This window comes from Taeniopygia guttata, chromosome 4 (genome assembly GCF_048771995.1).
Source record: "Taeniopygia guttata chromosome 4, bTaeGut7.mat, whole genome shotgun sequence".
NCBI classification, from domain to species: domain Eukaryota; kingdom Metazoa; phylum Chordata; class Aves; order Passeriformes; family Estrildidae; genus Taeniopygia; species Taeniopygia guttata.
The window spans coordinates 50,970,366-50,990,276 of NC_133028.1; the positions used below are offsets into that span (position 1 = coordinate 50,970,366).

General features: G+C 38.1%; 1 protein-coding gene across 12 annotated transcripts in view; it reads right to left on the reverse strand.

The window, feature by feature from the left end:
* Positions 1–19,911, reverse strand: part of BMPR1B (bone morphogenetic protein receptor type 1B) — a 230,980-nt gene that overhangs the window by 33,211 nt on the left and 177,858 nt on the right. Inside the window, exon 1 of one of the 12 annotated variants that reach the window (XM_072928573.1) lies at positions 7,508–8,102. The exons of the other annotated variants lie outside the window; for them this stretch is intronic. The gene's annotated coding sequence lies outside the window, so the exon portion shown is untranslated. Of the gene's footprint in view, positions 1–7,507; positions 8,103–19,911 lie in introns of those variants that run through there. 12 annotated transcript variants of the gene reach the window in all.

Genomic DNA, 19,911 nt, shown 5'->3' on the forward strand with positions numbered 1-19,911 from the left:
CAAAATCATTGCAGTTCAGCATCAAATATATTAAATCGAATAAAACTAAAATAGGCAGGAATAAGACACTTTCAATCAAGTTCTTTTGATAACCATGGAGCATCTAAGAACTCTTCTCCCACTCAAAGCTGAGTTTCAACAAGGTCTCTTGACTTCTCTGTCTGCTTGACTTCAGCACAGAAAGGTTTTCCAGAAGTCCCTTCCCCAGAAGGAAACGTTATAGGAAGGAACTCACAAGAGAAGTGGGGAGAACTTTCCAGCTTGGCAACAAATTCCTCCTGATTTCAGGTGTGGAAAGCACAGTTTGGGATAGTGAACAGCTTGTTCATCTTGCATTTGCTCCTGTTCTGTAAGAAGCCCATGCTGGCAGGCAGACCTGGCTCTGTCTAGGGTTGAAAAGCCCTTTGGGTTTTGAAAGCTCTCCTAGAGCCGTGAAAGCAAGAGATTTCAGACTATTTAAGCTTGGCTGCTTCTTTGTTGTAGCCTACTCTGTTGCAGTCAGCTCATGGTCAGCTTCCCATTCCTGACACACTGAGCACAGCTTGGGAGAACTGCAGAAAAACAGTGGTATCAAAAATAAGGTCATTTTAGTCTGCTGAAAAACATACTGACTCCATCAGGGAATTCATCAAAGCAGTTCAGCACCTGAAGTTCATAATCAGACTGGTATAGATTCATCAAGATCAGCTGAGTTCCTCAGCTTAACTCTTTTTCCACTAAAATTCACCAGCATGTACAAAGCACCATCCACCACAAGGACTGGAAGTCAGCTGCCAGGGCTTTGATATCTCTTTGGAGTGCTACTCCTGAGAGATATTTTTCTCTCTAGGACTGGGACCACTGAAAACTGTGATGTGATGGCCTCTGTTAGGAATCTCTACCTGAGAATGGGGACTGTGTACAGCATGCCACTGCTTTGTTTATTATATGTGTTACTGTGTCTCTCCCTCTATGCTTTGGAGTCCTTTATGGAAAGGATCATCTACAAAGATCCTAAATCCAGGAAAACAATGAAAATAAAGTGATGTAAAATGAAAGTAATTCTCACGGTCATACAGGATAATGTTCATGTCTAATTTAAACCCCTACTAACCTTCAGTGTCAACAAATAATCCTTCTTGGATACAGTCTTCCATCTATCAGCACTAAGATTTGCAACAAAATACTTTGCCATGTGGCAAACCCTTTCATGGCATTTCAGGGAGTTCTGCTGTGATTTTTAAAATTGCGTGAGAAGCATCATAGATCCCCACTCCACAATGACAATGAAGTAACCATAAGGATGAATTCTAAATTGGTTTTAAACAATGTTGTTGTTTGTTGGTTTGACAGATCTGCAAGGCAGTGATACCTCGCACACAAAGGAAAATTACCTATTTAAGCTTAACACTGGCTCACATAGGTGCAGGAAAAAATCTGATCTAGAGATCCAGTCTCTCAGTGTACATTCAGTCCTCAAACTCTCTGCCATGGCTGCCAATAAGTACTTCAGCCCCTGCCAACTGTAGCCATAGTTATGTGATTTGGACAGAAATTTCTCCACTACAATCTGGATAGAGCCCAGTGACTCATTCCATACTGGCCCATAGCCATTGGATGGTAATGACTTTTGGGCACTGCTCCGATTCAACAAGTCTGGTAATGTAGGGCGTGAAAAGCTCTTTATTCTGTTTCTCTGTATTCTGTGGTTTGAATTTTAAGCCATCCTGTTCCTGGAGAATGAAGAATTAGCAATAGTTATCTTAACAGATTGATTTCTGTGCCACAGCTGTGAGATTTATGTGCTGTCTATGCAGTGAAAAAAGCAAATCTGTCATGACCTTGCAGGGATTCGTAAGGAGTAGAAGTCAGACTCACTCCTTCCCCAAACAGATGCTAAGTACAAAAAAAAAAAAAAAAAAAAAAAAAAGGTTGAATATCATCCATTCACATTTTCCCAGTCTACTAACAACATCTGGTCACAGCACTCTCTGACTAGGAGCAATGCTTACTGCTTCAGGGAAGGCATACACCAAAGAAGCTCCACACATAGAATAACTTGCTTTAACATACTTCAACTTCTCCTTTAAAATGGGAATTAAGGATATTCATACAAAAGTGTCTGAACCATAATTGAAAACATACCAAAACAATGCAAACCTGAGAAGAAAATCAGTCAACTTGATAATATAATTAAGATGGGAATTTTAAACCACAAGATGACTTAATCTATGTCCTGCACTAATCTACATAATGTGCTTTTCCTCAAAACAGACTTTTTATTTTAATAAAAATTATCTTGCAACACCCTGCTGGAGTTTCCTATGCCATACCATAAACCACAGCCTGATGACTTCCCACCAAGCCAGGGTTATACCATCAACATTACTGTTTTAGGAGAAAGGGAAATAAATTACTGCTAACTCACTGTACTTTACGGCTCTCAGATAAAAGAATTTCCATGGGATATTTTTTGGCAAATAGTCAGCAATGAAAACACAGCACAGTTAGAAGACTTGAAATAAATTACACCTCTTAACTCAGCCTGATCTACTGTGTAAAATAGTTAAGAGGTAACAGTAAAACACTTTTTTATTGGTGATAATTATGTAACAGAGAAGGAAAACTGGATCATGACAGTTTCCCTTTGCTGGATATTCAAGGCTACCAGAAAACTCAAGGAAATATCAGATACTGAGACCTTCATATTTTTGATCCAAAACAACAGTAAAAAAATGTCTGCATTAATACAGCAGAAAAAATGAAAAGAGCACACTTTGCTTTTCAGTGTGTGACTGTATTGCACTAGTGAGTCCAAACTGAAATTGGTATCAAGCCATGCTTGAAAACAGCTGTACCTTGATATACATCCACTATACACTTTGACATACCAAAAATAATGTAATATTGTAGGGCTTTTGTATTATTTGCACCATTTCCCACCTATGCTGGATTTCCTGTAAAACGAAATACAGAGAACCTACAAGTTGCTCCTTCTCATCTCTATATTTCAAAATTTGGGGTGGTTTTGTTTCTATTCATAATGCAAAGAAGGTTTAAAATAAAATGTGTTTTTAAACAACCTGCCAAAGCAGTTTTCTTAAGAACTGTTCCTGTCCATATTCATAGAATTGTCACTGAGTGTCAATATAGCCACAAGCATCCAGCACCACTTTAAATGATGTCTTTATTTTTCAGAAGTTTTAGTTAAAAAGTTTAGCATGCAATGTAAGAAGCTGTGACAAAGCCACTGAGTAAAGACCCTCCAAAGTAATAACCATTTCATACTATTTACAACTTACAAACACAAAGGCTTCTTTGGTAACACAGCCCATGGAAAATGCACGTGTAATTTGCTGTCTGTTTTCCTCTCATTTCTGATGCCCACAATTAATCTTTGACATATTTTTCATTTGGAAGAAAATGGGAATTGCTTGGCACATTTTTATAGCATGAACCAACACAACGTAAAAAAAAAAAAAAGTAGAAAAGAAATACAACTTTAAAATTTCCAAAGAAAATTGCATGCAAAGTATTTTATCCTGTCAGCTCGGATTCAGTAAAGTCTATTGCTATCCACTATAATTCTCCTTAATAAATATTCCCCATTTGTGTCAAATATTTTGCCTAATTCTACCTTCTACAATTCCTTGGTTCAATGTGTAAATACTTCATGAGAAAATAAAATCTTTTAAAATGTAAGTTAGTCTTTAATATTTGCAAAGAAGAGTGAGCAGGTAGTTCACATAATTCTCATTAAGATACCAACACAGTTTCTTTATTTTTAATCCCTTTCCAAGAGTTGTATTTCAGCCAGCAAAGGTTGGGGCTATCAATCTGGAACAATTAAATGCAAATACTTCATAAATACTAAGGTGAGATCCAAAGTCCAATGTGAGAATGACTGATTCTTTTGGACACAGAGAAAACAGAGATTGAAGGTCACCTTTGCATCTGTTGTCAGCCTCAAGACCATCCCTCAGGAATCTCTGACCCAGAAGGAATGCCTTAAGGAAAACATTCTCTTTGTCAAGGAGGATTGGATTAGAGAACACCTAGAGAAATTTGATATCCACAAGTCCATAGGCCCTAACGGGACACATCTATGAGTGGTGAGAGAGCTGGCACACACCAGAATGAGTCTACTCATGATCATCCTTGCAAGGTTGTGGCAACCTACAGAGGTAAATGAGAACTGGAAGAAAGCAAATGTCACCCCAGTTTTCAAACAGCGCAGGAGAGAGGAGCCAGGGACCTACTAGCCAGTCAACCTGGCTTTAATGCCTGAGGTCAGCTCACTTGGACAGAGCACAGTGCTAATAACACCAAGGTGCTGGGTTTGGTCCCATGTGGTCCATTCACTCAAGAGCTGGACTTGATGATCCTTGAGGATCCCTTCCAAGTCAGAATATTCTGTGAAATAATGATGGAACACCTCACTCCAGAGGCCATCTCTGTCAATATGAATGACAAAAAAGTGATCAGGAGTAGTCAACATAGATTCACTGAAGTTAAATAACGCTCAAAACAGGGGATAGAAATTACAACACAAATATGTCAAAAAGGCAATTTGGATATTAACAAACACTACAGCCTGTGCCACACTCTACATTTTAGAAAAAGTTATTTAAAAAATAGAGAAAGATTGTTGCTAACATCCTAAGGTAGTTACTTCTGTTTCTAAGCCACAAATCACCACATATACTTGCAGTTCCAAGCAGCAAGCACCAAATATGATCACCAAGAGATTATGCAAATGTCACTACAAGTGATCTTGAAAACTCTCCTGAACAGCAGCAACAGGGGAAAGAATACACAGATGGGAAGCAATGCAATGTGATACCATTGCTACTAATTCATGCTTTGCTATCTGAGCTTTAGGAAAGCAGCAAAGATTGCACTGCGCAAGCTGCAGATTTTTACTTATTATCATTTAAGATGATATTGAGATTGAGGGGATTCAGACAATGGAATTTAAATGAAACAGCAAGAGACAGCTTTGACCTCATGAATCTCTTAGATATGTTTAATAAATCACTGTCGCTCCTGTTGCCTTTCCAAAAGAGAAGAAACACAAGTGCACCATGTAGTTGAGACAAAAATAGTGCCTGGAAGATAAAAATACCAGCTAGCCATTCTCACCTCAAGATCAAAGACTGCACCTGGATATTAAAATATAATTAGCATGTGCACATGCCATGCTTGCAGAAATCAGTGCCAACACTATTCAGAGGTGCTGGTGCCCTTCTGACTGACTGGGTTTGTCTGTTCAGGAGTAAATGTGACATAACCCAAGCTCAGCCTAAAGAGCATTTACTTCATAAATTTATTTCATGAATTACCAACTCCTTTCTAATTTCTGCTACATTGCTGTCATTCCCTTTTCTCTTAAGAACAAATTAAATAATGTTGACAGTCACGAAACCAGAACTGTCATATAGCTGCTATGGTAATAAGCATACTATATTTTTAATGTTTGTGTTTGTTTTTTTTTTTTTTCCCAAATTCTGTTTGTTTGTTTTCTCAAATTCTGGTCATATAACTTCTTTTAAACTCATTCTTCCCAAATCATGGGGATGATGATGCTTCCTACCAATTCCCTTTCCAACTTTTCCTCAAGTGCCTGTCCATCTTCCAGAAGGACAGATTATTTGGTGTCAGAAAAAAAAAAAAAACAAAACCAAAAACTAGTATTTTTATAATTTTTCATGGATTAATGCCATCTGCCTCCCAAAATCCCACGTGTTTACGACATTCTCAGGAACTAACTGTTGCTGAATGAAGTGCTCAAGGATCTCCAAGAATTTTTCTGCCTGGAGGCAAATGCCACCCTGACAGGTCACCAGGCCAAGCAGAGCTTTAAGCAACTGAACAAGTGACTGTATAAATTGCTGCCCTGTTACACTGCCAAGGCGGGGACTGCATTGAACTGACTGCTGCTACTGTTGGCCTCACCACACACGCTGTGCAGGCATTTGAACTGCATGTGTGGAAACCATAACCATGAAGAAGATCTTTGTGTTCATGAACGAGGGCTGAGGCACAAACCTTATCTTCTGCAAACACGGCTGAATGCCACAGAAAGTGTCATTGACTTATTCACTTTGACAGAAAACAAACAAGTCCATTTAGAGGGGGCAGAAAGCATCTCTACTGCAAACCAAAATTAATTGCACGCATGCAACAACAATAATGAATTTTGACCGCAGACATAAGCACTACAGTTTTCCAGAAGTGTTTGAGCAGCCTAAAAGCATTTCCCTCTATGAATGCTCCAGAGCTCATGTCTGGGCAGGAAGGGGGTGTATGCCACCCATGCCAGTGACACTGCCACCAACCCATCAAGCAGTGCCCACCAACAGGCTTCCATGCTCACCCACACACTCGGGCCTCTGCGAGTGGAGGAACCAGCCCTCAGCCCCACTGAGTTTGCTTGCTTTGCTTTTTTCCCAATGTCATAAATATGTATCTTCACACCTACACTTCATACACAACCTCAAAACCCAAGAAATGTGCACTGCAAACACCCTTGGCAAGCTCACATCCCATGTGCTCTTCTCCTTGACCAGAAATTTTCAAGAGATGCATGACCACCTTTCTTTCATTTCTCCACAATTCTCATCAAATGTAAAACTTTTTTTTTCTCAGTGTCCAGCCAGATAGGAAAAGCAATGAGTAGGTGAAAAAGTACATGTGTTTTTATTATTTGGTTATTTTTCCAGCTTACCAGCATTTGAAATGTATAGAACAGATGCAGCATTTTAATAAGCATTACTGACATACACAAGCACTATATATCTACAACGTTAGACAGAAGGGTGACCATCACTAAGGCTAAAACCCATAACACCTCTGAAATTCAGGCCCACAATGCAAACCTGGCACCAGAATTAGCCCATTACTGCCAAAACATTTATTTTTAAATTAACTCCAAATCCAAAGGTTAATATAAAGAAGAAAAAGTGATTTTTCATCCTTTTAAGTTCAAAATCGGGATGATTTCCAAGTACTAGTTCTAAAAATCTCTTTTTCCTCAATCCTCACCAAAAAGGGTAACAGGAAACCTTTTGTTTTATCTGCAGTATTTTCTCTGTAAATTTATCACCTTTCTCATTAAATCTAAACCAACCAAAGTGCACCTAAAGGCTTGCATCAGGCTCCTGACACTGTACAAACCCTGACCCCCAGTCCAAGTGAATGGAGATCTCCAGTGTGCGCGTCCCTGCAGGAGCTGCAAACACAAGACCCGGTGCACCACGAGCAGCTGGCTCCCTGCTGCCCTACATCTTGCCAGCGCACCAGCAACACTTTCTCCAGTCTCTCTCTGACCTTTCTGAAGAACCCACCAAACTTCAATTTTACTTCCCCCCCCCCCCCCAGCCTCGTGTTCTGCTCAAACCAGGCTTTAAAAAAAAAAAAATTAAAAAGAAAATAAAAGAAAGGAAAAAAAAAATAAGAAAAAGGGAAAGATGAGGGCAGGGGAAGCACAAGTGCTTTGTGAGCTGAAAAGCTGAAGCCTTCTACTTACACAGAGTTTCGGCGCGCTCGCTACATCGCTGCCAGATTCCCCGAGGATGGGAGTCATGTGAGGAGGCAGAGGGTGGCTCTGCTAAGCAAACACAGCACCGTAGGCCGGGCTAATCCTGCACCTGTGGCGTGTTATTCAGCAGCAAAGAAATGCAGTCCAGACTGCCTCTGCTTAATACGGCTCAGCTGTTTCCCTCTGAGCTCGCTTTGATTGTAAGCTGGCAAACAATATTATTCCAGCCAGGCGCAAAGGGGTATTCAGGCTGCATAGGATGTGACAGTAAAAAGGCAAAAGGAAAAGAAAATCCTGGAATTACAAATCAAACAAAGATCCCGAGCAATACAGAATTTCTAACTCTTTCCAGATGGTTGGCAATGCCTTCCAAGGTCAGTATATAAAATGCACGCTGAAGTTGGAGCCTTCTGCTCCTCACCTCCCTTTAAAGTGGGACTACTTGTGATACAGGATACACCACAGTGGCCTGGCCCTCATTTACCCAATCCCATACATATTTGCTGATGAGAGTAATCACAAGAAGGTTTTGATGGGGGTTTTAGGCTTCTTATGGTACAAAAAAATGCCAATTGAGAACACACTATAAGAAGAAATGGCATGCAACCAGCAATTTGGGATTTTTTTTCAGAGAAAGAGCCAGCAAAGAGGTCATGAAGTTGCTACTAGGATACATAGGCTTTATCATAGCACATCACAAAAAATCTCAGAAAACCCCCACAAAACCAAAACAAACCACCAAGAAACAACAGCCAAACAAAAAAAAAAACCAACAAAACAAAACTACACCCAAACAAACAAACAAACAAAAATCTAAAAAAAACCCCCACAAAACTAAAACCAATGAAACAAACAAACAAACAACCAGGAAACTTGATAAACTGCATCAAACACCTCAAAATTTGGTCCCATCATGGAACAATAGCAAGAATTTCATTTTAAGGTAGAGTACACAGCCATTGAGAGCATTTTATGATCCTGATATTTGCTGAACAAGTTGACTAACCATTGTTAAAATTCCATTATTGTGATCCACACAAATTTATATAAAACAATCCAGTATTATTTAAAAACAAAACCACAGAAATTATTATTTCATATAGTTGAAATAATTTACTTAATCTGGCAATCAGGATTTATTCCAGATAATATGATCATAAAATACCACACCTCCCCTACATAACATCTATCATTTCCATGGTAGCGTGTTGGTCAGAGATGACCAACAGATGCTGTTACTAACGTTTCTTTCTGATATTGAGCTGTAAACATCAGACACTGCAGTCACAACACACTCCCAGCATTTGTACTGAAATATTCTTCTCTACAAAATGATACTTCAGTTTCTGTTCCATCATTCCCTAATCTAATTCCACCTTTGGAAACTGGTGATGAAAAAAAGAGATATCTGCATACTCAGAACTATGTATCAAATTTCTTGATGGAAGGTTTATTGCAGCTGCTGTTTACCAATGGGATTATTTCCAAAGAAACAGGAGCTTTATTCCTATGAGAAAATGCTCATAAGTAATCTAGACCTATATGAACTTTCAACTGGTTTCTTACAGAAGAGCTAACTCTTCAAGATTCTGACTGAAACAAGTAGGATATGTAAATATCTGATTCAATCACAGAGTAAAAGTAAGAAACAAGACTTTATACAACATGAAATCAAAATAAGAAAGCTGCCTCCAATTTCCTCTTTCAAAAAATTTGCATGTGGTTTTTTTTTCCAAATACTTAGTTCCTTTTTTGGAGCCTTACACATGCTGTTTTAAAGCTATCTGATACTAGCAGAGGCAATAGCTAAATTTTTCCTCCTCCATACTCTGGTCTGTTCCTGATTCATCCCTCGTTTAGAGAACTACCTGTAACTCTATCAAGACCACATCTACCAAGTGAAAAAAAATAGATAATGTCTAAATTTCTGCCAAAACAATGTTGAATCATGGTCCTGCTAGAAACTGCTTGGTGCTCCAGGCAGCAATCACGTTCCTCTCTTTAACTCTCCAAGGGCATCCTGCTCCTTCTGCCTTATGGCTCTTGGAGCTCATTCATGGCCATGTCCAAAAAAATCATCTTCAGAGTTTTAAGTAGTAAGCTGTAAGTAGTTGCAAGTAGTCATAACTACTTACAACTTTTGAATTTGAAACTTCAAAACTTTTGAATTTGCTTTCTTGTGGCTTTTGCAGTGCATGTGGTGTTACCCAGACTGTGCCCTCTACCAGCCTGCTGTTCTGCCAACACAAAGCTCAAACCTACTTTTAAGATAACCTGAAAACTCATACAAACAATGAGAAGCATGGAAGCTGGAGCATAAACAAGACTGATATAAGTGTCTTTAAGTAGGAATAGTTTTCATATACAACCAGTCACACACCTAGTTGTTTACATTTAATTAGTTCTCAACACAGTGGACTAGATGGCTGTGGAGACACAGGAATTAGGGACATAGACTGTTTTGTATATCACTAGCTGAACTTCACCTAAAGCCTGCAAAAGCTTCCTGCTGAAAGCAAACTTCCTCTTTGAAACCAGAACACTGTGCTGGCTGAAATACTTCAAGGGTGATAGCCACCTCACAACACCTGCATCTGCAATTTCCAATAAATACTCTTGCAAGTTAAAAAACTCAGGAAAAGGTCATATTGATGAGCTGACAGAATGTAGAAGACTATTAACCCCTCACACCATGAGGCATCATTGCTCCCCATATTATTTTCATTTGATGCATAAGCAAGGATGTTTTGTTCCCAAGGTAATAATAATAGAGCACTACTGGTGGGTGGTAAATCCACTTGACTGACCTTCCTTCCTTCCTTTCCCTTCTCTCTTCCCAGAGCATGCACTTGACTCTATTAAAAAGGAAAGCTTACCACTCTCCATTCACAACTAAGCCAAAGGTCAGGAAAATGTAAAAAAAAAAAAAATAAATATTTCTTTCATCAAGAAATTTAAATGTCATATAAAAAGGCTTAGAACAAAATATAGTAATTGCCAGCTGCCTAATTATTTTCTCATCCTCTTCCAGGCCTCAACACAATGCCTTTGTTAGGCTGCCTGCCAGTGATATTTGGAACATTAAAATGCACCAAATTTCTGCAAAGATTTTGTGTTGCAAAATGTGCTCTGATGGGCAAAACTGAAGCAAATATAAGAGCAATCTGATATTATCCACCTTAAATGATGAGGGAAGGGAGAATACTGTGTGCTGTCAACTCCCCCTCAGGTTTGTATCCGTATTCCTAGAAGAGTTCAGTAACAGGAGGTTGGAGGTTAGAGGCGGCCAAGACAAATTTTGGTTCCCAATTAACACTACAGAGCCATGAAAGCCTTGTCTAGCAGGCGCCATCACATACAAACTATCCTCCCACTGCACAGGGCCCTTGCTCTCTGCAGAGTTCAGTGTCTCCTGGCTTGCTCAACAGTGTAAGCAGAGGGATCATTAGTTATGACTAGTAGAGTCTAGGAGATAATGTTGACTCTCATTTCAGGAACTATTAAGCTATAAACACTGCGCTGAAAGCCATTTATCTGCATTTTAAGATAAACAGAGAAGCTATTCAATTAAGTAGACTGCAAAAAATAAGCTACAGATGCCAAATCGAACAACTTTTAAACTCCAAAAGAGAAAATCCTTGCATTTAATAAGCACAACTTTATACCAAGAAATTACTCACATGGAAGTTCATAAGCAGCACAGCTTAACCACCCCACCATGTCTGATAAAAAAATACAAATCAAAGTGTAATTACAAAACAGTTAAATTCTAGCAATGTAAATTACTTAAAATCTGCAAGTTCCTACCGCAGCCACCAGTGACGGTGTACAAGGTTACGAAGTGGCAATTTTCATACAGCAGTATTTACATTTTATCTCCACATTGCTACAGTTTGAAAATGAGACGCTATTCCAGACTCCACAAGTGAGATAAATGCCTAAACTGTCATGTTCGAATCTGTACTTGCTAAGGAGAACATTCTTCCTGAGATAAGCAAAAGAGTATGAAATTAATTTCTCAAATATTGCCAACCAACCAGATTTTTTAACTGAGTATTATTCATCTTTTTGGACATATCACTATGAGATCTTTAAGATAGTAGATTAAAAAAAAAATAAAATAAAAAACCCAACCTCAAACCACTAAAAAGCATACCCACTAAATAGTTTATAGTATCCTTTAAAAAGATGTAACATACAAGGCATTCTAAGCTTAAAAAAAAAAAAAAAAAAAAAAGATTCTTTTTTCCCTCCCAAAAAAAAAAAAAATTAAAAACCTGATCTTTCCCTGCACTTCCAGATGCCAGAGATTTTCGAGCCAGCTCTGAGGTCAGACAGGGGAACACACAGGTGCACCATGCATCAGCAGCTGAAAGCTTGCAAGGTTGTGCCGGAATCTGATCTGCCCCCTCTTCCCGCATTCCTGACGGCATTATAAACGCTCCCTGAAGGAATAATACCCTAATACGGACTAATTTTCCACAAACAGCCCCAGCCTCATTAAACCTCTTCTTTATCACCATTGTTCAAAGCAGTTTTTCTGGTAAGATATTGAACTCTCCTACGCCCATCTAAAGAGAAAAGAAACTCCTTTTATGTTCTCTCCAGTATCGTTTCTCCTACTCAGGTCCACTGGCACTACACAATAGATTCAATAAAAATATTCAGTTTCATCATATGGTAGTAATGTCCTAAAGACTATGACATGGATTAAGAGAGAGAGAGAGCGAGAGTCTGTTCCAATAAAAAAAAAGATCACTCTCCCAACAGGATTTGATAGATTTCTATGAGTGACTCCTCCCAGCAATCAGGCAAGCCCAAGTGCATTAAGATGACAGTATTTCTAAAGCAGGTGTTTTTCAGAACCTGCAATTTTTCACACTCCCTAAATGGCCTTTTACCCTTCCCTAGAAAAATCCTTTTGTCTTCAGCGACATCACACAGACTGTCTTAATATGAACAGCCTTTACCACTACCATAATTAAAAAACTTGAACATGCCATGACCTAGCTTCATTGTGGAGCCAAAAAGAGTCAGTCGGCATTCAAGCACACTGTGATGTAACAAAACCTAAGAGAGAGGTTATGACATGCTGAAATCAAAAGTGGGTCCTCTTCCAAAAGTGATGAATACCCATGGGACCTTATCCCAGATGTTCCATGATGCACCTTGCCCATCTGCAAGTCTCTGATGTGAGTAACTATGTTCTTTTTAAACCATTTCTGCTTTGCATATGAGAATTTTTATTACAAGACTCACAGAAGAATGCCATCTGCAGATATTTCTTCTTCCCCAGATCCATCCAGATTATCCTGAATGGCCTGAGACTTGAAGCACAGCAGAGGTTAACACAATACAGAACAAGAAATGCAGCCAGAGGATTTCTGCCTATCCTAACTGCACACTCTAATAACAACCCTGAAATGATAAAACCAGTTGTACTGTGAGTTGCTAGTACAGAGGAAAATAGCAGACCAAACAGCAGTCATTCTTTTGCCTGCTGTTCAAAATACAAATGCCCATGAGAGATTGACAGAAATATGGACATAGAAAAAGAAAATGCAGGCAAAAGCACTGGTGGAAGGCAAACCATGCATCCGTGATCTTTCTACCAGTTTAATTCCATCTAGCTGGGATATTTCAAAAGAAATATAAACAAGAAAATATATTGCTTATATATTATGTATCTAAGATACACATTCTATCTACAATGCAACATATATCAATAAATAATAAATGTGTTAGGGCTCTAAACTCAAGAAACACAGACTTAGTTCCACTGAACCAATCACTGTGTAAATGAAATAATTTGAACATTGAAAATAGTGCTACAATTCAATATAATATCAATATAAGCAATGTAAGTATTAATGTTGTGGTCCTCATAACTTTTTCTCATGTGCACAATGAGCACAGGGCCACAGTATAACATTTTGCTCACATATATTTGATTATAAAATAAGGATCATAATCATAAAATAATGATGATAAAATAATGTTTCCCATACTTTTATTATTCTGTTCTTCAAATCACTCTTCTTTTTCATTGTTCCCCAACCAAATTCCTTTAAAGAGTTTTAAAGATTTAATTTTTCTCCTTTTTTAAATATATTTCTTTCTTTTTTCAATTAACCCATTAAAATTGAATAAGAAATCCTGACTTCAGCAAAAATCAACTAGTTTCAACTAGAATGCCAACAACTAGAAGTTTCAACTAATGCCAAAAAAATATAACAGTATGGGTCTTGTAGAAACTTCACTTAAAAGAAGGTGGCTATACCCACCAACATGAATTTAAACTACTTCCCTTTTCTTCTTTTAATCTATTTAAAAGAGATGAAAATTGTAATCCAGGTAAGTTTCATTTCTTTCAGCTCCAGTCAATTGCTAAAAATACTTCAAGGCATAAGAACAAGGGGCCTACAGCAAATATGTGTTTCAAGCTGAGATGCTGTGCAGTTTCAGAGAGAAAGAAAAATATTTTCCCAACCTTTCAGCTTTTCATTTGTGTAAAACAGTGTATTTTACAGCTAGGTAAAGATGTAAAATTAAACTTCTTCAGTAGTGCAATGCACTGTAGCTCACTATAAATACTGTTAACATACCTAAATGCATGAATTGTGCAACATTTTCCATCAGAATATGAAAGGAAATAAATGCCAAATATAGGGTAAAAGAATATAAAAAGTTAGCTTTCTTCCACAAAAAGCAGAATTCTTAAAGAACGTGTTGGTGGTCAAACTTGACAAGTAAGAGGTTGTTTCCATGCTACATCCTGACTATTGGTTTGATCAATCTTAACTAAAAAATAAGGAAAAGTATTTGGATATTCTGTAAATAAGCACACGGATTATTATTTACCCATAAAATTACCAGAAATTACTCCCTCTCAGGTTGTATTTCTTATTGCTGTTCTTTTAATGCACCACTGCTAAATCAATTCCCTACACAACTTTTCAATAAAGGAATGATTTGCTGAAGTCCTATCCCGGGTGGGGACCATATCAGATAAAACAGCCATTATCACTGAGTTCCAGTCACATAGAGAAAGAAAAGGGTAAAAACCATTTTTTAAGATGGATGTGATTATTATAGACATTCACACTTTTCTACATGTAATATTTCATATTTCTACACTGCTTTCCTTTTCAAAGTAGCTTCCCCTTGGACTGAAGCTGGTGGATGGAAATTCAATCTCTGTGAGTTAAAGAACCACATTTATCTGTATATACAGACAGCAGAAAAATCCTTCCAAAAAGGGCAGTTGATTTACTCCAACACAGAATTCACAGAATTTTTCTCCCAAAGTTACCACCATGCTCAAGGAAACCCATTTCAAAGATTTAGTAATACATTCAGTAGAAAATCAATGTAAACACTTAAATATGCGTGACACCAGAAAATAAGTTAGGTTTAGTAATTTTCTTCTATATAACACACCACAGTTAACTAAACTTACCCAAAAAAAGCTGGTTTTTTTTAGAACACTGCAGCCCCCTACATTGGAAACACCTACTTTATCCCCTGACAGAAGTGATATGGAAAACACATGGCACAAACCCAGGAACAGCAATCGGAAATTCAGCTGCCACTATGACTAATGTTTGCCAAATTGATAGCGAGGCATGGCTGCAGGAGCCTCTTCAGGAGCAGAGCCACAGAAGAGCCGCATTCCAGCAGCTGGGCTGTACCAAGAGAAGTCAGAGGGATTATTACTGGGGAGGAAATGTCATGAGTACTGTCTGTTATCTTTGTCTTGGAACTTAGCTTAGAACTGGAGTTTAAAACCTTGACTCCATACGTGAGAAAAACATGAAGCTCACATCAAGCCTAGAGATGGAGGAAGTGTTGGTAGGCTAACATTCTCCACTAAATGTTAGCCACCTAAAACAAGCAAGAACGAACCTTTTAATAGCTACTTGAAAGAATAAGGGTAATAAATTTATATTTAGAAAAGTCCAAAATATACTCTGAGAGAAAAAAAAATTCTTGTACTACATATTTTTCTTACTCAGCAATAGAATTTTTATATGAAAAACATTGTAATAAATCAATAAACCTAAGAAGCTACATTTAATGAAAAAAGAGGAAGAGTTAAATACAAAGCCAATAGAATTAGAACTTTGTCATTTATTCTACATCCTGCTGGCTGTAGTTTCAGTAGGTGATACACTCGGAATAGAAACAACCCTACTTCTTCAGTTTTATTCTCATCAGCACCATCTATGTGAGTTATCAAATTGAGAAACTCACCATATTTCAGGAAGGAATCAGTGATTTCTGCAATCTGTTTGTACATCTTTAGTACAGGGCACAATTTTAAATTTTCAACCCTTTAAGAACCCCAAAGTTATAGAATGAAATCCTATGCTTTACTACAAGCATTTTTAGTTTTGGCTCCCCCTGCAATGGGTTTAATATTTCAAGGCAAGGTGTCACCTGCAGAAAATTCCTCTTCCTTTCTCTGTCCATTAGAGAAAATCAATTAAAAATTTTATGTAGTGAAGTAATCCCCCTGTTTCTTGCCTGTATCTTAGCTCCCACTGAAAATACATTGAGTTATGATGTTAAAAATTAAGGTGAAATAAAGAGCAGCACTGTAATAGATTTACAGGGTCCCTTTTGGATTTCACATTCATTGCTCTGTAACCCATTAAATACTAGGGAACCTTGGAAGAAGTCTTCACCCTTGACTTAAAAACCTCACACCCATTCAGAAAGAGATTATTAGGAGCAACAGTATTCTAGCATCATATTTCTGGTTCCCTTCACCAGTATAAAATGGTTTCAGATTCAGCAATAACATTAATCAAGTGTTTTAATACCACTTTTTCCTTTTCCCTTTCTCCTTCTTAGCACTCTCAGGAGTGTTTGCTTCTGCCAAAGGTAAATTCAGTTTCTGCCTGTAATAATCATGGCAAAATGAGGCTCAGCGCACTTCTAGCAAGAACAGATATACTTTATATAAATCATTGTATTAGAATAGTTCAAAATACTGCCAAATTAAAGGTGAAAAAACCCATACTTTTCAATCATGCTTACAAAAAAAACATGCTACTCCACCTGTATGTTGTATTACTTACAGAAGTTCAAAAAAGTTCAGTAAAACAGAATATGCCTTTATGCCTTTTTTTTTGTACACTTCTTTTTGAGAGCTTTCAAACTAAAATATGTGAACAAGGGAAAAAAAAAAAAAAAGGCACCCCACTGAAAAATAAGCAAAACTCACACATCTTAGAGATGTGGGGGGAACAGGGAAGAATCTGTTAAAGAACAGAGGCACAAGAAAATTTCCCTTAGAAATATCTTCTTTCTATCCCAGAAGAATTTCATAGTTTTCCTGTATGTTGATATTTGTTGCTTAATTTGCCCTACAGCAAACACAGATCAACCCATCAGTGTCTCCTTTCTGTCACTTCCACCCCTTTCCAGGAGAAAGTCAGCTCAATACTCCTTCCCACTTCCCCCATCACAGGATATCCAAAATCCTCCAGGTGACATCACAGGGCTGTCTGACAGGTGGGACCCAACCTTTCCTCAATAAACCAGCCATAAGATTTTAACAGGCTGACACTCGGCCTTGTCTCAACAAAAGGTGTCCAGGGGTTCATCCAAGGAGAAGAGATGGAGAACAATGTGCTGAAACTATTAGCCCTGCTTATGAACTTCTCAACCCACCCTGCAGCAATCAGGGTATCAGCAAAGGACTCCACCTCCACAGTAACACCAGTAACACCAGCTAGGGAGCAGTTCTTGCCAAAAGAATCACCCCTGTCAAAATTCCTCTGCCAGCAGGGATGTGCAGGTGTTTCCCCACTCCTCATTTTGTAGCCCATTGGTTGAGGGACCTCTTCATCTACTAGTCCCAAATCACATGTGCTGGGAGTTCCCTAAGGTGTAGAGATTATTGTTAAAGAAAAACAAATGATGGAAATTGAAACCTAAATAATCCAATTTAGGCTGTGAAGAAAGAAAAACTGGCAGCTGGTGGGATTTGGGCAGGTGTCCTCTCCTCCCATTTAAGCCATCAAAACCAAGTCACGAAGTTTCCTCCCACATAACACAGATATAATGATAATTTCTGGACCCATCCTTCAAAAATACCTTAACATTTCTAAAGCATCTTTCACTCTTCTTTGCCTGCGGGCAGACAGCTTACATTCAGGCAGTAAAGGAGAGGTGACACACTGTGCTCCCATGGTTTGTGTACATTTCATTTTTTTGCACTTTGTGTTCATGAATGATATTAATTAGAACAAGTATTTTCCTGTATGTGCCTTGCAAAGCAAAATAGGACACAATGCCTGAAACAATTCACTCTGTGTACTGTTTTGATGCCTCTTGCCAAAACCAGACACAGTGATGCTCTTTTGCTAGCTGTGATGAGCAGGATGCCGGTTAAAAGCTTTTTTTCTCCACAAAAAGCTATCTAAAGCACAACTTCTCTGTCCTCCCATTCCACAGATGCATATTTCAGGCTGCAGTAGATCTTCTCCTTTCAGCCAGCAGCTCTGTGACACAACCCAGAGACTGAAGGAGATGTAAACTATTTACCCTGCCTCGGCATAGGTTATTTTTGCAAGCCAGCAGCTCAGCCTCCCCGGGCCATGTTTGTTTATAAGGCAAGTGCTTCCCGCTCCTGCAGGGCACTCGTGGAAGGAGACGCCTGGGAGTTTCTGTTTGAGGAAAGCCACTGAGTGATCTGCATTTCTGGCAGGGGAGATGCTTTGTTTAACTTGAAAATAGCTTCAAAAAGCAGCACAGCAAGTGCATTATTGAAGAACCTGGTGTCACCAACAATGCTGCCCTACAAGAGGAGAGGAGAAGACAGACCTACGGAGAAGTTTGAATGGAAGTACAAAGCAACCTTGAAAATCTCCCAGTTAAAATGTGGGTGACATGGTTTCAAACGGAGGCTGTGTATTTTCTCTCCTCTCTTTTTTACTCTCACCTCCATAGTAATTCTTCCTGGATGGTCTCTCTGTCAGTCATGCATTTTTGGGGGGTTTTGTTGGTTTGTTTTGAGCTTTTTTTCAATAAAACAGGGGAGCCAAACCTTCAGAATGATTGTGTAAGGAATTTTCATGTTTAGAGACTACTAAAAATAAAAATTGGAAATAAGCTTAAGTTATTGAAGCTTCCTCCAGTTCTAGCCAACATGTAAATGTAATTTCGAATGCATATTGTTCAGACCACATGATTTAGTTTCTTTTCTAGATTATTTACTCCTTCTTTAAATCATTGTATTTTGGGGTTTGTTGCTTAGAGGTAGGTCAATGTTTACACGGAAATGTTATTTTGAAAGAAAAGTATTTACATTTTACTGAGAACACGTTGTACTCACACAATTTCAAAAATCCTGCACTTATTTAGTTGAAACTATCAGTAAAGTGTAACTCAAATTTGTGAGTACTTTGGGCCCAAACCCAAACATTTTTCTGCCAGTCTTTATTTTCTTATGCTTTTTAATTGTCTTAAATTTTCAACTCTATCCATCATATCACTTCCCAGTTCTCTAGGAAAAAAACTAAGAATAATTATGAAAAAATATATTGGGAATTTCCCAATATTAGATAGATAGAATATACATATTCTATATATACATTTTAATAGGATGCTATGGTCACACATTAGACTGAAAAGAAATGCAAGACAATGCCAAGTAAAGTGTATTTTCTCCCAAAAGTGGAAATGCTGGAGAGTCAGCACTTAGAAAATTTAAAGAAAGTCATGTGACATATTGAGACAGTCAAATGTCTACTATTATAATAAAAACTCCCAAAAGCCTTATTTAGATGTGAAAATAAAGTGATCTGCTGGGTCCTAGCTAAAACAAGTCAGCATTCTACCATCCTCTCAGTATTCAAGACTTTGTCACCGTAGGTAGCAGAAATTCAGAAAAATACCCATTCCACAAATTTACCTCAGAGGTTTGGTCTCACAAAAAAATATCAATGATTCACATAGAAGTAATTCTGGGTTTTAAATAAGGCTTAATGCAAACCAACCACACTCAAATTTTTTCCTTTTTTTTTTTTTTTTTTTTTTTATTAAATATGTAAGGGGGCTGCTATTTCACACTGATGATTAAATCCCAGAGGTTTCAGCCACAGCTGGGGCCAGCCCTGCTGGATAGAAAGTATCATGTAGGACACACCACATATTTCCCACGGAATCACAGAAAAGTGGCATTTTGAGAAGAAGGGAATTGTCCAGTAACTCTCCTTCAGTAGCAAACCTCAGAGCAAATCACTCAAGCATTTTCAAAACATTCTACTGTGCAAAGGCTGATTGTGCTTCTTTCCATTTATTTATTAAGAGACAGCAAGGAGGAGAGAAGGACATAACTAACATAAAATACAGGTGGGATGTAGAAACAAGGCTGGCTAAGG